This window comes from Ailuropoda melanoleuca, chromosome 3 (assembly GCF_002007445.2).
Source record: "Ailuropoda melanoleuca isolate Jingjing chromosome 3, ASM200744v2, whole genome shotgun sequence".
Classification (NCBI taxonomy): domain Eukaryota; kingdom Metazoa; phylum Chordata; class Mammalia; order Carnivora; family Ursidae; genus Ailuropoda; species Ailuropoda melanoleuca.
In genome coordinates, this window is record NC_048220.1 from 122,418,637 (window position 1) to 122,434,981 (window position 16,345).

A 16,345-nucleotide genomic window follows, 5' to 3' on the forward strand; every position below is an offset into this window, starting at 1 on the left:
GATATACCATATTTGGCTTATCCATGGATCAGTCTGGACAACTGGGTTATTTCCACCTCTTAGCTAGTATGAATAATGCTGTCACAAGCATTTGTATGTAAGCTTCTGTGCGGACATGTGTTCTCCTTTCTCTTGGGTATGAATCTCGGAGTGGAATGTCTGGGTCAAATAGGAGCTCTTTGTTTAACTTCTTGAGGAACCGCCAGACTGTTCTCCAAGGTGACTGCACCACTTTATATTCCCATCAGCAACATATGAGGGTTCCAATTTCTCCACATCTTGCCAGCACTGTTTATTACCTGGTTTTTCACCCTAGCCATCCTAGTAGGTATGAGGTGGTATTCGTTTTATTTTTCATTTGCATTTCCCTGATGATTGACTGACGGCGTTGAACATCTTTTCATGGGCTTGTTGAGATTTGTCTGTCTTCCTTGTAGTTGGAGAAATGTCTGCTCGGACCTTTTGTTCATTTTTTAATTGTATGGTCCTTTTGAGTCAAGAGTTCTTTATATAGTCTAGACTCAAGTTCCTTATCAAATACATGACTTGCAAATACTTTTTCCCATTCTGTGGGTTGTTTTTTCACCTTTTTGATTGTCCTTGCAGCACAAAAGTTTAATTTTGATGAAGTCCATTTTTTTTTTTAAAGGAGGCTCCACCCCCAGCACAGAGCCCAACGTGGGGCTCGAATTCATGACTGTGAGATCAAGACCTGAGCCAAATCAAGAGTGGGATCCTCAACTGACTGAGGCATTCCGGTGACCCTGATTTGTTTTTTATTCTTTGGTTGCTTGTTCTCTGGGTATCATATATAAGAATCCGTTGCTAAATCCAAGGTCACAAGGATTTACCCCTATGTTTTCCTATGAGAGTGTTACAGTGTTAGTTCTTATAATTTAGATGTTTCATTCGTTTGAGTTAATTTTTGTATGTGGTATGGGGTAAAGGTCCAACTTCATTCTATTCCATGTGGATATGCATGTGAGTTTCTTTCTGAGCCCTCTCTTTTCATTCTGGCTGTGGTAGTTAAGGCTATTTTAATTAGAGCCATCCTATAGGATACAGAAGTGATGTGCCTAGGCATTGTGACCCCACTGTTTAATTTTTGACCCAGTCATACATGTTAAAGAAGCTGATTCAGGAGGACATACATTTAGACTATCTGGTCTCAGATTTTTTTTATATTATCATAAAAGATCAGCTTTGATATTTGTAAATAAAGCCATCACTGGAGATGAAATGGGCAGTTTTATTAATAAAATAGGAAGGAAAATTCTCTCTAGCTCTGTGGCTCTAATTTAGCATTGTTCAGGGAGTTCGTGGCTCCTGGCTCACACTCCTGCCACCCTTGGCTTCCCATTTCTTTATCCCGTTATTTTTCCCCCGTCCCTCCTATGACAGTGGAAGACTTGGCCTTCTTCTATTTATATGGAGTCCCTGCACCTCTGCACTGGCTGCCATCACTTGTTATCTGCTCAGGAACATTTGCTCTCTATTAACTTCTGTCTGTCTGGTCCTTTAGTCTCTTCTGATCCTGCCCATCAGTATTTTTAATGCCTCTAGCTTGTTGCAAGACTTGCATGCCTTGATCCTATTTTCCCCTCAACCTATGCTCCCTACCTCCATGCCCTGCCCTCCACCAGCCAGCCAGACTCCTTGAGACAGTCCTCTTCACTTAGGTTTTCACTGTCCCCCCTTACACTCACTTCTCAGTCCACTGCAAACTTCTGAGTCCGTTGTCCAAAGGCCCCAGTGAGGTCCATGCTACCAAACACTTTTTGGTTCTCATCTTGTCTTCCAGTGAGGACTAAGCAAGACAAGCCAATAATAAGGAAAGAATGGACATTGGGAAGGAACTGTCAGTGACCTTACTTGACTCCCTCAGTGGTCAGTGCTATGGGTCATTTCCTCCTTCATGAAATAGACTCTTCTCAGGGGCTCCAAATTATTATGCTTCCCTAGTTTTCTTCCCCTCTGGCTGCTCCTTCTTAGTCTCCTTGACAGACATTCTTTCCTCTATCCTCCTTAGGTCTCTTTTCACTCTTAACCCCCTTCCTGGGTGATAATTATTCCTGTGGATTTAATTACCTTGTGGACACAAGTGACCCTCAAATCCTTATCCTCTGCCTATATGCAAAGATCTCCAAATCTTTTTTTTTTTTTTTTAAGATTTTATTTTTAAGGGACACCTGGGTGGCTCAGTCGGTTAAGCATCTGCCTTCGGCTCAGGTCATGATCCCAGGGTCCTGGGATTGAGTCCCACATCGGGCTCCCTGCTCACAGGGGAGTCTGCTTCTTCCTCTGCCTACTGCTCCCCCTGCTTGTGGTCTCTTGCTCGCTCTCTCTCTGACAAATAAATAAAATCTTTTAAAAAAGATTTTATTTTTAAGTAATCTCTATACCCAATGTGGGGCTCGAACCTGCAATCCCAAGATCAAGAGTCTAATGCTCAACTGACTGAGCCTGCCAGATGCTCCTAAAGGTCTCTTTATCTCCAAATCTTTATCTGCTGCTTTGATCCGTTTGTCAAGATTTGAGTGTTTACAAAGGACTGAAAACTGACCAACTTGCTTCTCCTTCAGAATTGTTTTCATAAAATGACTGTACCATTCACTCAGTTGTCCAAACTAGAAATCTGAGAGCTGTTCTAGATGTCTTGTTTCCCCTTACTCCCTGACCCTAATTAACCCCCAATGCCTGTTGAGTCTACCTACTACATGTCTACTGAATCCTTCCACTTCTCTCCATCCCCACTGTCACCACCCTGGCCTTAACCAGCACGAGCAGACCCCTGGACTCCTCTGTCAGTGTCTCTGATTTCATTTTTCCACATGTTTCCCTCCAACTGGATCCCCACTCTGCAGTCAGAGTCTCCCTAAAATGTCAGTTGGATCAGGTCCTTACTTAGATACAATTCGCTAAGGCCTTCTCATTGCCTTAGGATGAAGATGCAAATCTTTAACCCCCTACACAAAGCCGTCCATGACCTGGTCCATGCTGGCTTCCACATGATAAAAGCAATGATAAGCAAAAGTTTGAGAAAGGACCCAAGGACAGAAGGTATGACCACATTGTTCAGCACTTAGTTTTCAGCTGCATAAAGACAGAGCAGGGATGACTGGACTAGGTTCCCCACAACACTGACCGTGAAACCCAGCATTCCTTGGTAGCTGAAACCCTGTGCCTCCTGAGTAGCCTATCTCTCAGGAATGCGGAAGCCGGATGCTGCCCAAAGGAGAGACTCAACTACAAAGACGCGGAGACCAAACCAAACCAGTCTGCGCCAAGGTGGACCCCAGCACTGACCTTTCACTGACTTTTTATCTCATTTTAGTACTGAAAATCATGCCCATGAGTGGAGATTTAACATGCTAATGAGAGATAAGATGCGTGAAGGAGCACGTTCTGTCCGCTGCACCTGCGTTCCCAACTTCCTGTACCTCTTCCGCCCTTACGTGCTTTGATGTCACTCCTTTCCCACCTCAGTCTCTGTAAAAACTTTTCCAGGCCTTTGTTGAAAAAAAAAACAGACCGAAACTTCCAGTTTGGCTTCCAGGAAATTTCCATCGCTTGGAGAGCCCAAGGACCCTAGTCGGCAACAGTCTCATGGTAACCAGTTTCATCAGGCCTAGGCTTTCACCTGGATACCTCACTGCAGCTTTCATATTAACTGATTACCAGTTTTATTATAAATCTTTTATCCATTCTGAAACCTTTCTAGGATTATATCGATGTGTCTTTTCGCTTACAGTAATTATCAAGAGAGGAATTTGAAATCTATTTATTAGATGTTACGTATAAATATTAGAGTATTTTTTTAAAAGGTTTTATTTAAGTGATCTCTATACCCAACGTAGGGCTCGAACTCATGACCAAGATCAAGAGTCACATGCTCTACTGAATGAGCCACGAGGCACCCCCTATAGTCCAGAAATTCTTTTTTTTTTTTTTAAGATTTATTTATCTATTTGAGAGAGAGAGTTCCGGGGTGGGGGCAGGGGGAGAGGGAGAGTCTTAAGCAGACTCCATGCTCAACATGGAGCCCTACACGGGGCTCGATCCCACTATCCTGAGATCATGACCTGAGCTGAAACCAAGAGTTGGAAGCTCAACCAAGTGGGCCACGAAGGCGCCCCTAGTCCTGAAATTCTTAAGAAAGACCAGACATCACATGTTTCCAGCTCTAAATCTCCAGGTTGGGAGTGAGATTGTCCCTGCTTAGATAAGCAACCACCTGGCCCAGTCACTCGCGGACAGGCAGAGTCATGATGCACTAACATGGTGGCTTCTGTGGTAGTTATGTGGATGGGGTGTGTGTGTGTGTTGGGGGGGTATTGAAGAGAAGAATAATAAGTGGTTGTTTCCAGAAGGAAAGGCACTCTGTATTTACAAAACAACAGTCTTCACAACAACATGAAATTTTGCTAAGATCAGAAAAAAATTCGTTATTTTTAAGTCTTGTAGTTTTCTGTGACTTCTTAGTAAATCAGCACTGACCTATCCCTTTCTCTTTCAAACAGCTAAACTCATTCTTTACTAGATATCATAAATTCTTTCTATGTGTCATTAACTCATAAAAAGTAGAGATTATCTGCTTCAATCCTGTCATTTTAGAGAGGATGAACTCAGCCCGGAGGGGTGACGACTTGATAAGCTCCCTCAGGGGTCAGCAGAATGCCATCTTCAGCACCTTTCTTGTCCAGTGCGTTTCTTCTCCTCTGCCCAAACCACCCATCCTCCATAAGGCCTCCCCACATCTAAGCTTGTGCCCCTAAGACTGTTCAGATCCAAGTCTTGGAAGGACAGCAAGCCTGACAGTCCTGTGGTAATGTCCCTCTATTCAGCTGCATGTCCTAGCCCCTAACACAGACTGGGAAACCTTGAGTCTTTTCCTGCATAATTTATCTAACTCCCTGACGTTCAGTGGAGCACGGGTAGAACAAAGAGTTTTCAAGGATGTAATGCCGAGGCGATAGGCACGTTCTGAGGGAGGGGCGCTTCAGGCCTCTAAATGTTACAGATTGTTGATCTGGGAGTCTAAATACCAGAACACATCCTAACAATAACATTGCTGAAGAAGGCTCCCCCGAGCCCACCTCCATTAGTATTCATCTTTTTTTGAAGCACACCATTGTATTAGTGGAAGAATGCAGGGTATGCTTAAAGTATGAACTATCAGGTCCGGCTTGACTGATTGGCCACATCACATGGTCTAATCCATCTTATAAGGGCAGGATGGTAAAAACAGTAATGGACAGGAGGAAGAAAGTGGCCCAGAGTGACAGGCAACTACTAAAATGGCTTCTAGCAGTCATGTCTTTATTAAGTTCTCCTTGAGTATGGGCTGAACCTAGGGACTTCTAACAAATAGGGCATGGCAAAAGTGACTAGGTTACAGAAGACTGTGACTTTCCTCTCTCTCTCTCTCTCTCTCTCTCTCTCTCTCCCATGTTTACAGCCCTTTGTGTGAGGGAAGCAAGATGCCATTTTGTGAGCTGTCCAATGGAGAGGTCCACATGGCAAGAAACTGATGTCTCGCCAATAGCCAGACAGACCTAAGGCCAGGCAATAACCATGAATGAGTTTGGAAACAGATCTGCCCCCAGTGAACATTGAAGTGACTACAGTCTCCCCAGAAACCCTGATTACAGTCTTGTAAGAGACCCTGAGCCAGAGACCCCAGCAAAGCCATACCCAGATTCCAGGCCCACAGGAACTGTGAGATGACAAAAATTTTTTTTGTTCTAAGCAACTAAATTTGGGGGTAATTTGTTACAGAGCAGTGTTTGACTAATATTCTCAGCGGGAAGCTACCTCGTGTTGAGAACTCATCAGACATTTCATGAAATGAAGGCTACTCACTGGTGAGCTGGAGACATTCTAGATGCACAAGCTGAAAGAGAAATTTAAAGGGGAAAGATCTTGTAAGAGCTGATATATCTTTTTAATAGAGCTGTTACTATAAAACTGGTGGTATGAATTTAGCCATAGTCCTATTAACAATCACCAAGGATTTCCTAATAAAAAACGTCATATATTTTTATTTTTGCATGATACTTTTGAAAACAGGGCTCTATTTTTTTATTTTATTTTATTTTTTTTAAAGATTTTATTTATTTATTTGACAGAGATAGAGACAGCCAGTGAGAGAGGGAACACAAGCAGGGGGAGTGGGAGAGGAAGAAGCAGGCTCACAGCAGAGGAGCCTGATGTGGGGCTCGATCCCATAACGCCGGGCTCACGCCCTGAGCCCAAGGCAGACGCTTAACCGCTGTGCCACCCAGGCGCCCCAGGGCTCTATTTTTTTAAAGATTTATTTGTTTATTTTAGAGAGCCAGAGTGTGAGCGAAAGAGTAAGTGGGGGGAGGGGCAGAGGGAGAGAATCTTCAAGCGGACTCCCCACTGAGCGTGGAGCCTGAAGCAGGGCTCCATGCCAGGACCCATGAGATCATGACCTGAGCAGAAACCAAGAGTCTGACGCTCCACCCACTGCTCCACCCAGGCGCCCCAGGGCTCTTTTTTAAGGGAAAGAGTGTGCATTACAAATTCTGATTTTTTGTCACTAAAATTAGGTAAAATACTTATGAGTGTAAATCACTTAATATTTAGGAACATGGATTTTCCCCATTTTCAGCCCACACAGTCATTTTGGATCCGTGGTGGCCTAGTGTAGTGGTCAACAGCACAGATTCTGAATCCCGACTGCATAGGCTTCAACCCTAGCCCCACTGAGTTACCAGCTCTCTGACTCTGGGAAGTTACTTAATCTCTCTTTACCTCAGTGTCTCCATCTGGAGAGTGGGGATAATAGAGGTATCTACTTCATAGGGATTTTATGAGGATGGCACATATTAATAAATATAAAGCAATTAAAATAGTGTGTAGCTTACAGTTAGGGCCGTATAAGTATTTGCGTGGTAGGAGGAGGTCAGAAAGGGTGTTGAGTGAACCAGTTTGCAGTATATGCCCCAGAAACACTGCACCATGATGTGAAAGTTAGTGCAGCAAATGCTCCCCTCCAAAGGCTGGGAGACTAGGACCCAACAATTTGCACAGAACATAAGCCATGCTTTGTATGATTCAAACTGTTGGAGAAAACATGGTGGCTAGTATTTCAAACAGTTAATGGGTATGTTTTTTTCCCTGTTCAAAGCTTGTTATTCCTACACCATCATAGAGGAGCGCACACTCGCACACACCCTCCCTAACGTCTTTTTTTATGATTGATTGCTTTTTTTTTTTACAAAAGTTTATTCTTTTTTTTAAAAAAAAGATTTATTTATTTTAGAGAGGGGAAGAGAGAGAGAGCGAGTGTTGGGGGAGGAGCAGAGGGGGAGAGAGAGAGAGAGAATCTTAAGCAGACTCCCTGCTGAGTGTGGGGTTCGATCTCATGACCCTGAGATCATGACTTGAGCTGAGACCAAGAATCGGATGCTCAATGGACTGAGCCACCCAGGTGCCCCTACAAAAGTTTATACTTAAATGTACAGCAGGATCTAAGACAACATTTCACTTTAGCTACAGGTGGCAACAGATGTTATGACAGGGAGTCCAGATGTTTACACAGGAGTGGAATTAAGGATCACCATGCCCTCAGGCACAAGGAACACCTTCCTTGTTGCCAGATTTCCTAATTCCACCTATAACCAGGGGTCCTTCCCTGTGGCCTTTGCTTTTAGCTCCTTGAGCTTCTTTTGTTCCTCTTTCTGTTTCTGCTTGAATGCCTCACCTTCCTCGTCAGTCTCCTTGGCCTTCTTGGGCTGCTTTGGAGACTGCTTCTTGCCATCTTCATGGCCAGACATGGCACCTGCTGCCCCTTCCCCAGACCCCCCTCCCCAGCCTCTCTTGACTAAAGATCCTTTGGTGAGGAGGAAGAGTCTCTGGAGAGCAAGGAATGGCATGTAGCACCTTCCTCCCTATCCCTCCCCCTCTCCCTTGAGTTCCCTGAATGTGTGCAGAGGAATGTTAGGACCCCACAAGCCACAACACTGATTTGGGGAACCAGAGTAAAGGAGATCAGTGTCTCACTCCCATTTGTAGCTCTGGGAACAGGCGTGTTTCAAAGAACTCTCCAAGCACCATCAAGGGGGTGGTAGAGTAGATGGTTGGGTGGGCCATGTGGGAAGAGAGGCCTGAGGTAGCCCAGGGTGGCAGGGAAGAAGAGCAACATATTTTTCATGCCGCTAGAGACTGAACGGTTGGCCAGATTCCTATGTGAAATCCTACTCCCCACTGTGATGGTAGGAGGAGGTAGGGATCTTTGGGAGGTGATTAGGTCATAAAGGTGGAGCACTCATGAGTGAGATTAGTGCCTTTATAAAAGAGACCCCAGAGAAATCTCTCACCCCACCCACCATGTGAGGACACTGCAGGAAGACTGAACCAGGAACCAGGAAGCAGGCTCTCACCAGACACCGAATCTGCTGGTGACTTAATCTTGGATTTCCCAGCCTCCAGATCTGTGAGAAATGAATTTCTGTTGTTTATAAATTTCTCTGTTACTATAGTGTGAAGAGACTAAGACACATGCCATCAAGAATGATCTGAAGAGCTAAGAAAGAGGGTCCTGGGATCCAAGGGGTGTTGTAAGCAGGCTGCAAAGACCAGGATAGAGCCGCCTCCTATCCTGTGACCACATCTTGATAGACTTTAAGATGATCTTCCCTGGAGCCTGGATACAACTCTGGGAAGAAGTGGGAAACCCCCAAATCAACTGAGAACATCCTGAATGGACAGTTCAGCCCAAATTAACAAAGATTAAGTTTTCAGACAAAGACAGAATGAAGGCTTTAGATAGAAATTAAGTCCAATTGTAGACAAGTTTATGTCTTTGCATACCTAAATCTGTATCCTATATAATAAACTGGCTGGCTTTACTTAGTCATACAAGTTGAAATATGTTTTAGAAAAAAACATAAAATTACACCATGAAATTTTCATTACAGAAGAGGTTAAATAATTCAGATTAGCATCTCTTCACTGGGCCTTGCCTATTTGCATCACACATGGATTTGGTTCAAGGCTCAGTCAGTGGAGATTTCCCTGAAATATCAGCAACATTTCTAAACACACATTTTCATCCAGGAACTGATCTCATCTCCTGCAACCATCTCTCTTGAATTCGCACTGCATTCATGAAATAAAACAAAAAGTATGGGTCTTAAGTGTAGCTGCTCCTTTGAGGGCAAAATCAAGTACCTGCTAAGAAAAATTAACTCTTGGAGTGCCTGGCTGTCTTAGTCAGTGGAGCATGTGATTCTTGATCTTGGGGTTGTCAGTTCAAGCCCCACATTGGGCACAGAGTTTACTTTAAAAAAAATTGTTCAAATAAATTAATTCTTGGGGCGCCTGGGTGGCTCAGTTAGTTAAGTGTCTGCCTTTGGCTCAGGTCATGATCCCAGGATCCTGGGATCAAACCCTGCATTGGGTCCCTGCTCAGCGGGGAGCCTGCTTCTCCCTCTCCCTGTCACTCCCCCTGCTTGTGCTCTCAATCTCTCTCTCTGTGTCAAATAAATAAATAAAATCTTTTAAAAAATTAGTTCTTCCAATTTTACTTAGGACACTAGATATTTCATTTTTACTCATAGTAGCAGAATTATTTTACATACTTGAATGAAGGACAATTTTTATGTTTGCCTTCACTTTCTACATGCCCTAAGATTTTACAATACTTAAAGCAGAGGAGCTCTATTGGAGACAGGGTATGTAGACTATTATTAAGAGGGGATAATTTGAGAGCTCAAAGTAGCTCTTCATTCATCCAATTAACCCACACTGAATGTACCTGCTGGGGTTAGGCACTGACCTCCCTGTTGGAGGTCTGGCATGACTAAAACATAGACACATGAGGAACATTTTGGAGAAAGAAAAAAGATGAAGATTTCCCCCGCAGATAATAAGGCATATGATATAGTTACCATATCAGAACACAAAATATCAGAAAAAATAAGAAATCAAAACAGAAGAGACAGGTAAATGAAAAAGAATAAAGTTTAAGAGTCTAGTTCGGCTCAGTTGGTTAAGCACCCGACTCTTGATTTCAGCTCAGGTCATGATCTCAGGGCCGTGAGATATGGAGCCTTGCATCAGGCTCCAGGCTCAGTGGGGAGTCTGCTTGAGATTCTCTCTCTTTCCCTCTGCTGCTCCCCCATCTTGGTGCGTGCTCTCTCTCTCTCTCTCAAAAAAAAAAAAAAAAAGTTTGGTAAATACAGTTAGAGCAACAGTCTAACCTTTGCAAAAAAATAAATAAAATGGAGATTCTTACCTTATACTTATAGCCAATACCGATTAAGGATTGAGTGTAAGAAGTAAAAACATAAAAAAGCAAGAAAAAATTGTAGATGAATGTTTTTTATAATTATGGGATGGGAAACACTTTTTTAAATGTGACACCAAAGGCACAGCCTTAAAGATTGTCCAGCTGTAGTAGATAATGCTAGTTTTCCGAAGTCGTTGCTATAGTTTACGCTTCTATAAGCAGTTTATAGAGTTCCAGTTGCTCTATATCCTTGCCAACAGCCAGGTATTGTCAGTTTAAATGTTTTTATGCATTTTAGTAATTGTAAGTATCTCAATGTGGTTTTTTTTTTTTAAGATTTATTTATTTTAGGGGAGGAGGGGCAGAGGGAGTAAAAGAGAAAATCCTTAGGCAGACTCTGAGCCAAGCATGGAGTCCAATGTGGGGCTCGATCCCATGACCCTGAGATCATGACCTGAGCCAAAACCAAGAGCCGGGCGCTCAGGCAGCTGCACCACCCAGGTGGCCCTCTCACTGCAGTTTTAATTTGCATTTCTCTGATGACTAAAATGTTGGGTACATTTTCTTTGCTTATAAATATGCATACATTTTTAATCCAGCAATCTTAATCTAGGGCTTTATTCTGAAGAAATACACACACACGCACACACACAGGAATTATCCAATAATTGTATTCTGATGAAACACTTTTGGATATTTATACTGTGAAATATGATTATCTAGTGATAATTATCATTAATATCTTGATGGTGGTTAATCTTAGGAGTAGAATGGTGGGTCATTATTTTAACCTCTTAACAAAGCTTTAATACATTTCTAGTTGTGTCCTGACAGGAGATTTTTAAACATGTTCTGAACTTTTAGACATTTCCTGAATTTTTCACAGCATATATTGTTTTTATTTTTGGAAGACATAGCGAAAAGTATTTCTATATTATTTTGTAACAACAGGTAGAAATAAAAAATATAATCCTAAATAACCTAACAGAATACCCACAATTAAATCATGAGCAATGTCATTGGAGGTCAAGTTTTTCATTTAAAATGCAAAAGATATACCTAGTGCCCGTATCTTTCTAAATATGATGTCATTTTTTTTCAAGTAAGCTCTATCCCAACATGGGTCTTGAACTCACAACCCCAAGATCTGGAGTTGCTTGCTGTATTGACTGAGCCAGTCAGGTGCCCCCAGTTTCTCTCTGAAAAGAATCAGGGTTCCTAGGAGAAACTGCTGAGAAAGCACAAGATGAGCCAAGAACATGGGAACATTTTGATATAACAGAAAGTATGGAAATGAAAAACAAACGAAAAAGAGAGATAGGAACTCATTGAAAGGACATAGAGCTGTTATCAAGGACAGCCCAGTGGCTAAGTCTGGGACAATTTTTGAGCTAAAGATAAACCAGGACAGTAAAGGATCAGAACTCATTGAATAAAATAGGAATCCATTAATTCATGCTGATGATAGATAACTGAATAAATGGGGCTGAGCAAGGGAGGGTCCTCCCTAACAGTGAAATATAGATTGATAAGTATGGAAGGAGGGATACTGTTGAAAGATCACCATTTTGCAACCCTCATAGTGAAGAACCGTTTGGGCAAGAAATAACAATGATTGCTAAATCTAGGGGGGAAATGTTTGATGAGGAAGAGGTTATTTACTCAATTCTGAACTGTGTCTCCATAAATCGCTCATTAGTTGCATGCGAAAAATAGTAACTCTACAGTGGAAAACGACGACATCTGGATCCATTGATCAAAATTAACCAACAGGCCTCTGAAACCAATAATATATTATATATTGATTAATTGAATTTAATTTAAAAAATGGAAAAAATTAAAAACAAAACAAAACAAAATTAACCAACAGGGTGCAGATCGACATGGTGTGCTTCCAGATCTGATACTCAGAGAAGAAAAAAACATCACTTTTGTGCCATTCTGGCAGGGGACCTGTGACCTGAAGCAAGTCATGAGAAGACACTAGCAAGCCCAACTGGAGAACATTCTATAAAACAACTGGCTTATGTTCTTTAAACACATCAATCACATGAAACACAAAGAAATACTAAAGAACCGTCCCAGATTGAAGAATATTAAAGAAACATGACAATTTAATGCATATGTGATCTTTGGCTAAAGCTTGTACTAGAGGGGGACAGTGCTATAAAGAATTTATTGGTATAATTGACAAAATGGGAATATGGATTTCAGAGTAGAAAAAAGTATGTATCAAGTTTAAGTTTCATGATTTGAAACTGTGTTGCGATTATGTAGGAAAATATACTTGTTCTTAAGAACTAAACAAGGAACTATTAAGAGTATAACAAAGGCATGAGCTACATAAACTCAATGAGGTTCAGAGAAAATAAATAATTACAGAGGGAGAAAAAGAAAATAAATGTGATGAAATCAGAAACAAATGATTATTCTGGATAAGGCAGTATGGGAGTTCTCTGTAACTTTGGCAACTTTTTTTTTAAATTAATTAATTTATTTGTCAGAGAGAGACAGAGCACAAGCAGAGGGAGCAACAGGCAGAGGGAGAAGCAGGCTCCCCGCTGAGCAAGAAGCCTGATGCAGGGCTTGATCCCAGGACTCCGGGATCATGACCTGAGCCAATGTCAGACGCTTAACCTAATGAGCCACCCAGGCATCCTGCAACTTTTCTTTACATTTGGAATTATTAAAAACATAGTTTAATAATAATAACACACATAGTTGTAATCATGGGCTTGGTTTGAATTTTTTTATCCTAAACACACACACACAAACACACACACACTTAACTGAGATACGTGGAAGTAATTTATCTGGGGTGGGGGAGTAACAAGAGGGCTAATTTGGGAGTGTATGGGCATGTCCCTCAGTTCTTGCTTAATGGAAGACAGGCAGGTGAGTCGACCACGGTAATAGGTTTCAGAAATGGAAGATGGTGGCCAAGGCTGGAGAGCTGAATATTGAGATGCCTAGGAGGTCAGTTTGCTGTCAGACATGGCCCATGGACATGGACATGAACGTGGTCATAGCAAAATGGAACCTCCAGATTATAAACAATGGATGATAGAAGGGACACCATTAGAGACTGCCTGGGGGAAGCCGTCTGCATGAGGGCTATGGCATCCAAGGGCGCCGCAATGAGGCTTGGAGGTGCATGGATGGCTTTGCAAACAACATTTCCTTTGTTGGTGCATTGTTTAAAGAATTCAGTGGGAGATGTGCTGCATTTGAGGTAACTGTAGGGGCTGAATATTACCTGAAAGAAAGATAAGGAGCATCACTGAAAATAATACCTAGAAGTATCTTAGAGGCTTCATAATTCTCTTATAAGAATAAGATTTGTTGGCCATAAACAACAACAACAAAAACCCAACGAAATGGAAGATGGTGTAACCTCCCTGTTTACAGAACATCACCTTGTCAGTCTCATTTCCTTTCCTTCTGCTGAAACGCGAAGCACGGTGGCCAGACCCCACACTGGTAATTCTGCTCCTTTGTTCAGCCACTAAATCTCATCAGCCAATGCACTGGTAAGTCAATCTCTTGTTTCTCAATCCTAATTACAAACAGAACACCTGTTTGGAGATTTGAATTTTGGTTCATATTTCAATAACCCGTACAGGCTTATTTTTCTATCTTGAACAAACTAACAAAACTCCTATATTTTTGAAGCTAGACAATTTGAAAGCTGCCTGTCAATAAACAAGCCAACAGAACACCATTGAAGAGGAAGCTTTCTGGCACAAACAAGGCAGGGATTCCTGTGGTAACAGGAATGAGACTGTCCCAGCCCTCAGGAGTTATGGTCACAGGTGGAAACGTGTTTTAGAATGGCCGGTGATCTTCGTTCTTTTGTTTTTCTTTTTGTTTTTTGTTTTTCTCCCCTGCGGAAAGCTTTTTTTTTCTTTTAAGGTTTTATCTAAATTCGAGTTAGTTCACATGCCCTACAGAAAGCTTTATTGCTTCCACTCGGCCCACAGCTTGGGAGACAGCTCCAGGTGGGTTGAAAAGCTACCTAGTGGCGGGGCACCTGCGTGGCTCAGTCGGTTATGTGTCTGACTTCGGCTCAGGTCATGATCTCAGGGTCCTGGGATCGAGCCCCATGTCGGGCTGCCTACTGATCAGGGAGCCTGCTTCTCCCTCTGCCGCTCCCCTTGTGCGCGTTCTCTCTCTCTCTCCCTCTCTCTCTCTCTCAAATAAACAAGATCTTTTAAAAAAGCTACCTAACGGCTGCAGGGAGAGGCGTGGGCAGAAGTTCTAACTTATTGCTACAGGGGGCGCTCAAGAGCTGCCGGGCTCAGGAGGCTCCTCGTTGCACTTGGGGGTGAGCCTTTCCAAGACACACTCTCCCCACCCAGCCTGCCGAAGGGAGTCAGATTGTTACCATGTACTTGAGGATTGTCACCTCCTCGTCTAAGAAGAGGTTCTCCAGGAAGTCGCAGAGATGAGGGTGTGCTCGGGCTGAACGCAGGGCCCGCTGCAGGTTCTCCTCTGGACCCGTGGTGGCTACCGTGGTGGCCCGGGTTTTACCCCACTCATCTTGGGACGGCTTCGGCAAGCCCTGGGAGAGGTCGTAGCTGCCGCACTGGGTTTGCCTTTCGGGACGTGCTCAGCACCTTCGTGCTTATCAGCCAACCTGTGAGAGAAGTGGCGAGCTCCCTCCAGGGCCACAGACTGGCGGTGGGAACGGAAGCCCAGAAAGTGGTAGGTGTAGGAGGCTCCCAGATGCATGTTGGCCAGGGGGGTTGACGGCGGACCACATCTTGTGTCGGGTTTGGCGAGCAAACCCCAAGATGGCAAATGAAAGATTATTCCAGACACCTTAGGAGAAAGGAGAGGCCCGGGGACCAGAGTCTCCAGTGGCGAAAGGCCCTGAGTCAAGCTTTGTCTCCACTTTTATTGGGGTCTTAGCAGTACGTTAGGCCCAAGTGCAAAGCAAAGAGGAGAAGGTAACTTTAATGGTCGGGATAATAATATATGGGGCAGTGTGTGATAAGGGCGAGGAGGCAAGGAGTCCATGAAGTACGTGACTACCACAGGTGCCTGTTTTTTTGGTTTTTTGTTTTTAATTTAAACATTAACTCCCTAGATGAGAACCTTGAGCTGTGGTAAGAATCCAGCTATCTTCAGCCAAGAAACTTCAAAGGAGGCCCAGTGTTCTGGGCACTCCTCCTTTGCTTTTCAATTAGTCTCATCCAGGGAGGCATCTACAAGTCAGATTTTGTCTATCCAGGCACTGTGAAGTCCCACAACCTTGGTGGAATCATTCTGGTAAATCTGGAAGCTCGTGGTTGACCGACAGTAAGGAGCTAAGTTCAACCTACAGGGTTGGCTGGTCTGAAGGCAGAAGATGGCCAAGAAGATAGTTCTGAAAGTTGCAACTGGAAAAGAGGTTGGAGGGAGGCTGGAGGCTAGAAGAAGGCATATCCCTGGGTCTGTTCCAGCCACACACTGTTGAAGCAAGAGACAGGTCCACAGGCCCACTGCACACAGTGCCGGTAGGTAATCTTTGACATAGATGTAGGAAATGCCATGGCTTTACTAACCTGACAGGTGGAATACAATTCAGCAATGTAAGGCCCATCCAAAAAGGATTTATTATATTAATTTATTTATTGCCACAATTTTTAAAAAATTTTTAATTTTTATTTATTTTTTATTTTTTTTAAAGATTTTATTTATTTATTTGACAGAGATAGAGACAGCCAGCGAGAGAGGGAACACAAGCAGGGGGAGTGGGAGAGGAAGAAGCAGGCTCACAGCAGAGGAGCCTGATGTGGGGGCTCGATCCCGTAACGCCGGGATCATGCCCTGAGCCGAAGGCAGACGCTTAACCGCTGTGCCACCCAGGCGCCCCTATTGCCACAATTTTAAAACTTTATGTTATGGGAACTTTCAAATATACACCAAAGTAGAGGGAATACTCTAATGTACAGATTGATTGTATTCAGTTTTGCCTTTGAAACCTCCCACTGGTCTGGCCTTTGTAAGAGGCATGCCTAACCTATTCATTTTCCTTCCCAGCCCCCAATCCTTATTGAGACAAATAAGTAAAAGTAAAACTGGTAGCACAGACCACAGGGTTGG

The 16,345-nt window shown here is 43.1% G+C and overlaps 2 pseudogenes; one reads left to right on the top strand and one right to left on the bottom strand.

The window, feature by feature from the left end:
• Positions 1-13,252: 13,252 nt before the first annotated feature.
• Positions 13,253-13,542, top strand: LOC109489741 (annotated as a pseudogene).
• Positions 13,543-14,630: 1,088 nt separating this feature from the next.
• On the bottom strand, positions 14,631-14,989 carry LOC109489740 (annotated as a pseudogene).
• Positions 14,990-16,345: the final 1,356 nt, after the last annotated feature.